The 9,316-nt window shown below is 42.6% G+C and overlaps 1 long non-coding RNA gene across 2 annotated transcripts; it reads right to left on the reverse strand.

Annotated features, from left to right (window-relative positions):
* Positions 1 to 5,133: 5,133 nt before the first annotated feature.
* LOC147985462 (uncharacterized) lies at positions 5,134 to 7,966 on the reverse strand. Of its 2 annotated transcripts, none has more exons than XR_015615123.1 (6): positions 7,748 to 7,966; positions 7,550 to 7,645; positions 7,362 to 7,462; positions 6,121 to 6,181; positions 5,649 to 5,714; positions 5,134 to 5,398 (listed from the first exon to the last, which is right to left on the reverse strand). It is a non-coding gene; the product is annotated as an uncharacterized LOC147985462 (long non-coding RNA). The 2 variants fall into 2 exon arrangements; XR_015615122.1 differs by having other exon boundaries at positions 6,121 to 6,184.
* Between the last annotated feature and the right edge of the window lie 1,350 nt (positions 7,967 to 9,316).

Raw genomic sequence — 9,316 nt, forward strand, 5'->3', positions numbered from 1 at the left:
GGGGGGGGGGGCGTTTGTGCGCCGGCAATCCTTCTGTGTTCTCCCTCCTCCACTCCAGTCATGTCTCCGGTGATCGCCGTGCTCCGGTGGTTCGGTTTTGGCAACAACAGCGCCCACCGTGACATTCACACTGTCCGCGATGGTGGCATCGCCTGTGGCGCCCGTGGATGCGTGTGAAGGAAGCTTGGACGTGGAAGGATTTTTCACCATGGGGCCCTTCTTCTGGGGCGACATGGATGATGAAGATGGTGATGAAATTATATGAAATCGACGTGCTGCCTGCTGTCCAGGTTCATGCCAGCGAACCCCCTACTTGCCATGCCAAAGATGTCGGCGTGGAATGACTATCTATGGGGTGGTTTAGCCCCTTTATGGTTCGGCGAGGGGATTGCACAAAATGCAAACAATAGGTTCATTAGAAAGCGCAAGGATCTTTACCCAGCTTCGGGCCACCTTTGTGGTGTAACACCCTAATCCTTCTTTTGGTGTATTGAAAGTGTGTATAGCACAAGTACACGGAGCACTCTCCTCGGGGAGGTGCTAGCAGAAGGCAGCTACACGAGCAAGTGTGCTAGGGGTTTAAATGGGTTCGAACCCTTGTAAAGGTTGGCCAGGCCCTCCTTTTATAGCTCAAGGGGTTACCACAGTGGCAAAAAGGTATTTACACGGTGATTAGATAGCAATAGTGATATCATACCTAACTCTGCCAGTTAGGACAAATAACATTAAATGTACTGTGAGGTGTCGTGAGGAGGAGAAGCCCCAGCAAGGATATATATAGCACCGCTTCCCAGCTAACTCCTATTAGCTTGACACGCCATTTGGACGGGTGTCGATAAAGGTAATCTTCTATCCAGCGTGCTGACATGTGTCGACAAACTCCACCTAACTACCTGCGGGCTCGACACCTCATCGATCAGTGACCAGCTGGCTGGTGAGGTGGAGCGCTGGTAGTTGATGGGGGTTTGCTAGCCACGGGGCTTGCCGGGCCTTTGCCTTGTCGGCTCGTCCTTGCCGGCAAAGGCAGCTTCCAGTGTTCTGTAGTTGATCTTGAGGCTTGTCTTAAACCTTGGTCTTCTTGATGCGCTCCTTGATCTCTCAAAGAGCTGCTCCTTTGATTTGGAAATCTTCTTTGAGACTTCATTCGGCGGGGGAGCTGCTATTTGTCTGTGCATAGGTTAGGGTATTACACACCCATGTTTAATACACCGACACCCTCTTACTAATGTTTTGCAAACAGATGTTCCATTTGTTTTTGATGATGATTGCGTAGAAGCCTTTAAAATACTTAAGGAAGCCTTAATATCTGCACCCATTATTCAACCACATGATTGGAACTTACCCTTTGAAATTATGTGGGATGCTAGTGACTATGCTATTGGTGTTGTTCTAGGACAAAGAATTGATAATAAATTGAATGTTATCCATTATGCTAGTAAAACTCTAGACAGTGCTCAAATAAATTATGCTACTACCGAGAAAGAAGTTTTAGCAGTTGTGTTTGCATGTGATAAATTCAGATCTTATATTGTTGATTCGAAAGTAATTATTCACACCGATCATGCTGCTATTAGATACCTTATGGAAAAGGAAGGTGCTAAACCTAGACTTATTAGGCGGGTTCTTTTGCTACAAGAAATTGATTTGCACATTATTGATAGAAAGGGGTCTGAGAATCCAGTAGCTAATAATTTGTCTAGAATGGAAAATGTTCTTGATGACCCACTACCTATTGATGATAGTTTTCCTGATGAATGCTACTTGTGAGTTGCATTGGGATTTCCCCGAAGAGGAGGGGATGATGCAGTACAATAGAGATAACTATTTCCCTCAGTTATGAAACCAAGGTTATCAATCCAGCAGGAGAACCAAGCAACACTATGTAAACAACACCTGCACACAAACAACAAATACTTGCAACCCAACGCGTAGAGGGGTTGTCAATCCCTCAACGGTATTGAGAAAGATTAAGTTGTATAGGTTTTGATAAATAGATCTAACAAAAATAGAAAATAAAAGAAATAAAAGAAAATTGCAGAAAGGTATTTTTGGTTTTAATATATGATAGAAAATATACTCGGGGGCCATTGTTTTCACTAGAGGCTTCTCTCGAGAAAATAGCATACGGTGGGTAAACAACTTAATGTTCAGAAATTGATAGAAAAGCAAATAATTATGAAGATATCCAAGGCAATGATCATGTATATAGGCATGACATCCAAGATTAGTAGACCGACTCCTACCTGCATCTACTACTATTACTCCACACATCGACCTCTATCCAGCATGCGTCTAGTGTATTAAATTCATGAAAGAACGGTGTAATGCCTTAAGCAAGATGATAGGATGTACACAAGATAAACTCATGTATGAATAAACCCCATTTTTACCCTTAATAGCAATGATACATGCATGTCATGTCTCTTTTTCACTGAGATTGAGCACCGCCGAACCCATCACAAAGCACCTCTTCCCATGGCAAGAAAAATCAATCTAGTTGGCCAAACTAAACCAATAAATTGGAGAAGAATTATGAGGATATAACAATCATGCATAAAAGAGTTCAGAGAAAACTCAAATAATATTCACGGATAGATCTGATCATAAACTCACAATTCACTGGATCCCAACAAACACACCGCAAAAAGCTAATACATCAAATAGATCTCCAAGAACATCGAGGAGAACTTTGTATTGAAGATCAAAAAGAGAGAAGAAGCCATCTAGCTACTAGCTACAGACTCGTCGGTCTGTGGTAAACTACTCACACATCATCGGAGGGGCAGTAAGGATGATGAAGAACCCCTTCGTCATTGTTTCCGCCATTGGAAAAGTGCCAGAAAAGGCCTCTAGATTGGATCTCGTGGTTCTGGAACTTGCGACAGCGGAAAAAGTATTTCATGGACTTCCCTTGGGTTTTTGGGATTTTAGAGTATTTATAGAGGTGGAGGTAGGTCAAGACGGTTCCCGTGGGCCCCACCACCCACCAGGGCGCGCTAGAGGCCCCTGGCTCGCCCGGGTGCCTAGTGGGCCCCACTTTCATCTTCTCGTGGCCTCCAGAAGCTTCTAGGGTCTCTTATCACCAGAAAAAATGTCCAAAAAGTTTCTTGGCATTTGGACTTCATTTGGTATTGATATTCTACAAGTAAAAAAAGCGAAAACAACAACAGGCACTGGGCACTAAGTTAATAGGTTAGTCCCAAAAAATGATATAAAGTTGCGTGTAAATGTATATAAAACAACCAAGGTTGATAATATAATAGGATGGAACAATAAAAAATTCTAGATATGTAAGTAAAGCACTAGAGCAAGTGCCTAGCTCAAAAGATTTAAGTGAAGCACATAGAGTATTCTAACAAATCATGATATGTGTGTGGCTCTCTCAAACAAGTGTATTCAGAAAGGATGATTGTGAAAAACTAAATAACAAAAAAACAAAGACTCATATAATACAAGATGCTCCAAGCAAAACAAAACTTAACAAAACCTTCATGAGATTCGTTAGTATATAAAGCAAATCACCATCTTAAGAACTGTTGCAAACCTGTTCATATTTTGTTATTGCATTATAACTACTGTATTCTAACTTTACCATGGCTTATACCTGAGGGAGTCCTGGTTTAGGGGGTCTTTGGCCTGCCGGCCTATCCCTTGTGGGCTGGAATGTTGGGCCGTGTTGCCAATGCTAGAAGGCCAAATTATGTGGAGACACCATATCCAGACAGGAAGCTTTTTGGTGCCTTAGTGTGTCCTCCAAGCCAAGATGAGAAGAATAAGCATGCTTATCCTTTCCTTGTAACTGACCAAGTGTAACCCTAGTACCCCTGGTGTCTATATAAACTAGAGGGTTTAGTCCATAGAGGCTAGAACAACAACCGTCATCCTACTAGACTAGGGTTTAGTTCATCTGATCTCGTGGTAGATTGACTCTGTAATCATCCTATACACATCAATATAATCAAGCAGGACGTAGGGTTTTACCTCTTAGAGAGGGGATGAACCTGGGTAAACACTGTGTCCTTCGTCCTTTGTTTCCTATTGATCCAAGATCCACAGCTTGGGACCGCCTACCCGTGATCCACCGGTTTTGACACCGACATTGGTGCTTTCATTGAGAGCTTCGCTGCTAGATCGCTGAAGGAACGATGGCTCGCCTGATCATCGGATATGGCATCAGCATCGGGGACATCTTCGTCCCCGGCTAGCTTTTTGCGTTCGGCAGCATCATTCTACATGCCGACTTGGCCGGTCATGTCGACCAGGTCGATAGTTTCGCCCCTAAGCATCAAATCAGGTTCGGTAACCTAGAGTATGCCGCTTAAAGGATCGAGAAGAGGTGTCTAGAGGGGGGGTGATTAGACCCTCAACTAGCAAAAGTAGTAGTTTTGAAGTTCTTCAAGTTGAGGTGGATTTTTAGCACAAGTTTAAGCATTCACAATACATTTCAAGCAAGAATGGCAAGAGTATAAGCAGCGAAAAGAGTAAAGCATGCTAATTGCAAGAAAGTAAAGGGATGGGATTGGAGTGTGCAAATGCAATGAAGACACGGAGATTTTTGGCGTGGTTCCGATAGGTGGTGCTATCATACATCCACATTAATGGAGACTTCAACCAACAAAGGGTAACGGTTGCGCGAGTCCGGGCTCCACCCACGAAGGGTCCACGAAGAAGCAACCTTGTCTGTCCCACCATGGCCATCACCCACGAACACTACAACAGGACCCCCACTATAGCAATGCCTTTTTCCGTATCTACATGTCCATATATGCGTTGCTAGGGTCCTTACCAACAGTTTGGGATGCGTAGCCTTATCCAGTGTTGTTAGCGCATAATGTAACACTTATACTATCGTTGGTAAAAGGGTCTGTTGCAAGAGAACAACAGATAAAACGGACTTTTACAAGAGCTTTATATGTTGGTGCTTGATGTACATGAATCAAAATCCCATTGCTTGGCAACGGAGAATTTCCAACGTTTAAGTGTTGGTACATATATAGTGTGAATAATAATATTATATATATATATTGCTAGCAATTAAATAATGCTCCATGTAAAGGCGATAATTATATATTTCAAGTGAATGAAAAACAAGACAATATACTCACGAGAGGAACAAATCATAATATATCCGATCAAAACTATTGGATTACAATAGTGGATATTACAGGAGGAACATCATCCAAATGTGATGCATAATCTAACAATTTTCTTGACAGCAAAACTTAAACTAAAAATATCGATCTTAACCGAGGAACAACATCCGACAGGAATGTCATCCCTACAACATAACTAAAACTAAATGCATATGTCATCATAATCATCATGAAACGGATCATTGACATCATCGTTGCAGTATAATCGCCACGCTCCCATATACTCATCCATTTATCTTTTGAATCTACAACCAAGAAAACAAAAATGAACTGCTAACACACAATACCTTTACATGATGCAAGTAGTAATATAGGCAAATATTAGTCATGTACAAAGGTTGAAGGCCATGCAATCTTTTCTTTTTATGCAGTATTGCAGTTTTTGCGACTTCATACCAAATTTTCAGTTTGCACTAGTGCCATATCGACATGCACTGCCCAGAATTCATTTCTAATTTCAGGACCATCAAGTTTAAATTTAGGATCAGAACTTACCATTGTATCTAGAGCTACACCCTTGTTATGATTTTTCAGGCTCTTCAAGAATACTTTAGTTCCTGCCTGTTAGAAAAAATAAAAGTTGCCATATGAGAAGACAGAAACAAAACAGGGGAACATATGAAATGAATTTGACCACAATAGATAGTTTATTGGCATCCATCCAACTCAGGGAACCACTTCGAGCACTCTTACAGCATGCATTAGCACCTTATGTTGTTTTTGTGGTCTGGACAACAGACTGATAGCAAAGAAGAAGTAATAAACAACTAAAACAAGCCATTATAGTCTGAACAAAAAAATTATGTGATCATGAAAGGATACTGCTTGTTTGCAACAGAAGTTTTTCCTCCTAACATGCACTAACATTCTTGTTTTTAACAACATTCTGATAGCAAGACGACCAGTATATACATAACCATTGGAGCAACATATTTTGAACATATTGTATATGGTAATGGAAATATACCTTATGTGCAGCAGAATATATTTCCCTTCGTCGTGCACTGAAATTCTTGTCCATTACATATCTGCTGCAACATGACAATGACCAAAAGTTTAAATAAATTATGTAAAAGACAATATTCTGTGGCCCTACTCGACCTTATGACAGTCATCCCCACAGATGTGAAGACGATTAATTCAGATTTCAGCTCAAACAATCATATTTTGAAGTAATTTCTGCCCCTACAATCAACAAAAATAAGTCTGACCACATTTATTCCTTATCAAATCAAAATAACAACTCATTCAATATTGAGTAGGTACTAGGAATACATCAAGCTATTCCTATTTCATAGTGAAAACGATGAACTAAGACATGAAACCATTACTCTGAAATGTAAATTTGCAAGGGGTCCATTATTTTGTTCATCGGGTGTATAAGAAAAACAACAAGTAACAAAATGAAACTCCATATAGCAGCTCTTTCGATGACCCCATAATTTTATAACACAAAATGCAGTTATCTTTCAATACTAGTAGTTTAACTGTTGATCTATTTCAATTGCTTAAGGAAGATGAACTTGTACTTGTGTGGTATGATTCTTAACTTGGTGTTTGCAGGGGGGAACGCATGTTCAGGTATAACACTATCCACAGATAGTAAGAGGATCATAAGCTCAAGGACGCCCAAGTTCATTCCCTTTTGTGTTAAGGAGGTTTCGTTCATGCACAAGCATTATAGCTAGGCTGATGAGATGTTATTTTCAAGTTGGAACTGTGAGGAGATCCCATGGGCCAAGGTTGAGTGTGTTGTAGAGTATACATGTGTTTTCACTATCGTGCACATGGTTGCTCACTAACATTTATTTTCAGAACAAGTGTGTGGTTTTGTAGACTGGACTTGTAGTTGTGCTGCTACAGATCATGTTCTGATATTCATTATAAAATTAACATTTTATTAGGGCCCCACTAGTCGACAAGATACTTACTGCAATTTGTCCATAGGTACGACCAAGATAACACTTCTTCTAGTCACTCCATCGTTCATTTTTTACAAATGACACCCCAGCCAGAATATAGTATGATAGCAATAAGAAAATAACAAGGTCACAAACGTCTGCACACACATGAAGAAAGAAAGAAAATGTGCTAGGTGTTCAACCACAAAATGTTAGGCAAGAACTAACCCAACTGTACTACCCAACTAGAATAGGATAGTCCGAATTGGAGTACCATAAAGAAACTCTATAAAGAGATTGAACTCACCAAGGTAGTAATGGTGCAGAACTACATTGAAATATTGCACGCGTCCACACCTAAAACCTTAACAGTTACTAGATTTAAGCCACCTCTTATGTTCAGTAAACCTATGAACACCAAAACAAACAGGCGTCAGGGCACTATAATGAATAAAACCTAAAAGGCTAATATCAATCAAGTAGGGAAGGTGTAACCTTATAGAAGAAGAATCAGAAACAACCCCCTCTATCTGAAGGCCCCCAATATTCTAAACTAGTAACAGAGGACAGCTATCAAACACTTGGTGTGCACTATCAAATTCACACAAGAGAAGAGTAATTAGAAAGCATAGAAGGGACAGATCTGAACCAAGCGGGGAGGAGGCAAAATCCTCAAGTCGTACTAGTATTTACCTTGTGTGTCTATGAATCAGGGGTGGGGACTGATCTGCTTTCCGTCCCAGTTGGTGAACAAGACATGCCCCTTGTGCCCTCGACCTCAATGAATCGGCGGGGTGAGCTACGAGGTTCAGGAGGGAGGGCAGGCCATGATCGATCTCCTCATGGTAGGGATCCTACGAGATGAGGAAGGGGACTGTGTTGATATGGGGGACGGGAGGGGGAGGTTTCCGATTTTGATGGCGCAGTTACCTCATCGCGATGCCTCATTTTGGTCTGTGTTCTTGATTCGTATGGCAGGTGGGGCCATGGTAATAAGAGCGCATACTTATATTTTCTATTGACCAAAATTAGTCACTATTCTGGGAGAGAATGGAGGGAAAGGAAAATTTTGATGCCAAATCAGAAAAGAATACAAGTAGTAAAAATTTCAAAAGAAACAATTTATAAATTTTGTTATTATCAGATCTGGTCCTTGACACGCACATGCACATATATTTGTGCCAAACACAATGTGCTTCTTCTATGTTTGTAAAAACTCAATGCAAGATGGGTGAAGTAATATTGATTTTTGTTGCTCAAACCGGGCCTAATAGGACGTGACCTGCCGCTCGCGGCATTTTTGCTCAACTTCCTCTGTCGTCGCATGCAGGGCACCGTCAACCGCGGACACCACCCCGTCCCACCGCCCTTCCCTTGCCCTTGTTGGAGATGAGGGTAGCGGCACGCAGCCACTAGCCCAAGATGATCATGACTAGTTAGTCGTCGGGGCGGCATCGGTGCCGCGCGGACATCTTCACATGGTCTTCAACTGGTAGATGGTATAGGCCTCCACCAGTGCGGCGTTTGCAAGGACCCAGTCTGGCGCAACGTCTAACAATGCGAACACAGAACGGTGATGTGCATTGCGCCATGTCATGAAACTCGGCCGCCATTAGAGCATTGCGGAAACATTCTCCCACGGCCGCGTTTGAGCTACGACACGAGGTGCCCGTGTGCGTTCGTGAGCTCCAGGTATGGATCCAGCTTCATAGTGACCGGGCATCGATAGGGCGACAATCAGTGATGATGCGGGGAAGGCAGTGGCGAGGCCGGCGCGAATTGCGGTCAAGGAGGGAGCTCGAACTCTCACTAAAACTCCTCGTCCATTGTGGTAGTGTAGGCAAGGAGGGGTGACTGCTACTACTCTTGGTCATCCAAGGAGAGCACGACCTCCTTCTTTGATGACGTAGAGGAGAACGATGGGACAATCTGAAGGAAGATCTTCCGCCAGCGCCGAGAACAATCCGACAGAGCCTGACTAGCCTATCTTGCCGGTCTAGGATAGGATCGGATTGGAGCCTATGGTTGTGGGGAGAGGAGCGAAGATGAGATAAAGATGGGGTTGCTCGACGCTGGATCCCTACTTAATTAGCCCGGGCAGGCGGATTGTTCCGACCGACATCAAGGCCATCGAGTCGTGTCCATTCTGGGGTGGCTGGCCGACATCGATATGCAGGAGCAGTTCCTAGAGCGGTTCGCGCAGGAGAGTGTTTTGTTGGATCTGCGTACATTAGCACGAGTCTAGACGCCCGCAAACTTCCC

Source organism: Triticum urartu, chromosome 2A, assembly GCF_056163025.1.
Source record: "Triticum urartu cultivar PI428250 chromosome 2A, HENAU_Tu73, whole genome shotgun sequence".
Classification (NCBI taxonomy): domain Eukaryota; kingdom Viridiplantae; phylum Streptophyta; class Magnoliopsida; order Poales; family Poaceae; genus Triticum; species Triticum urartu.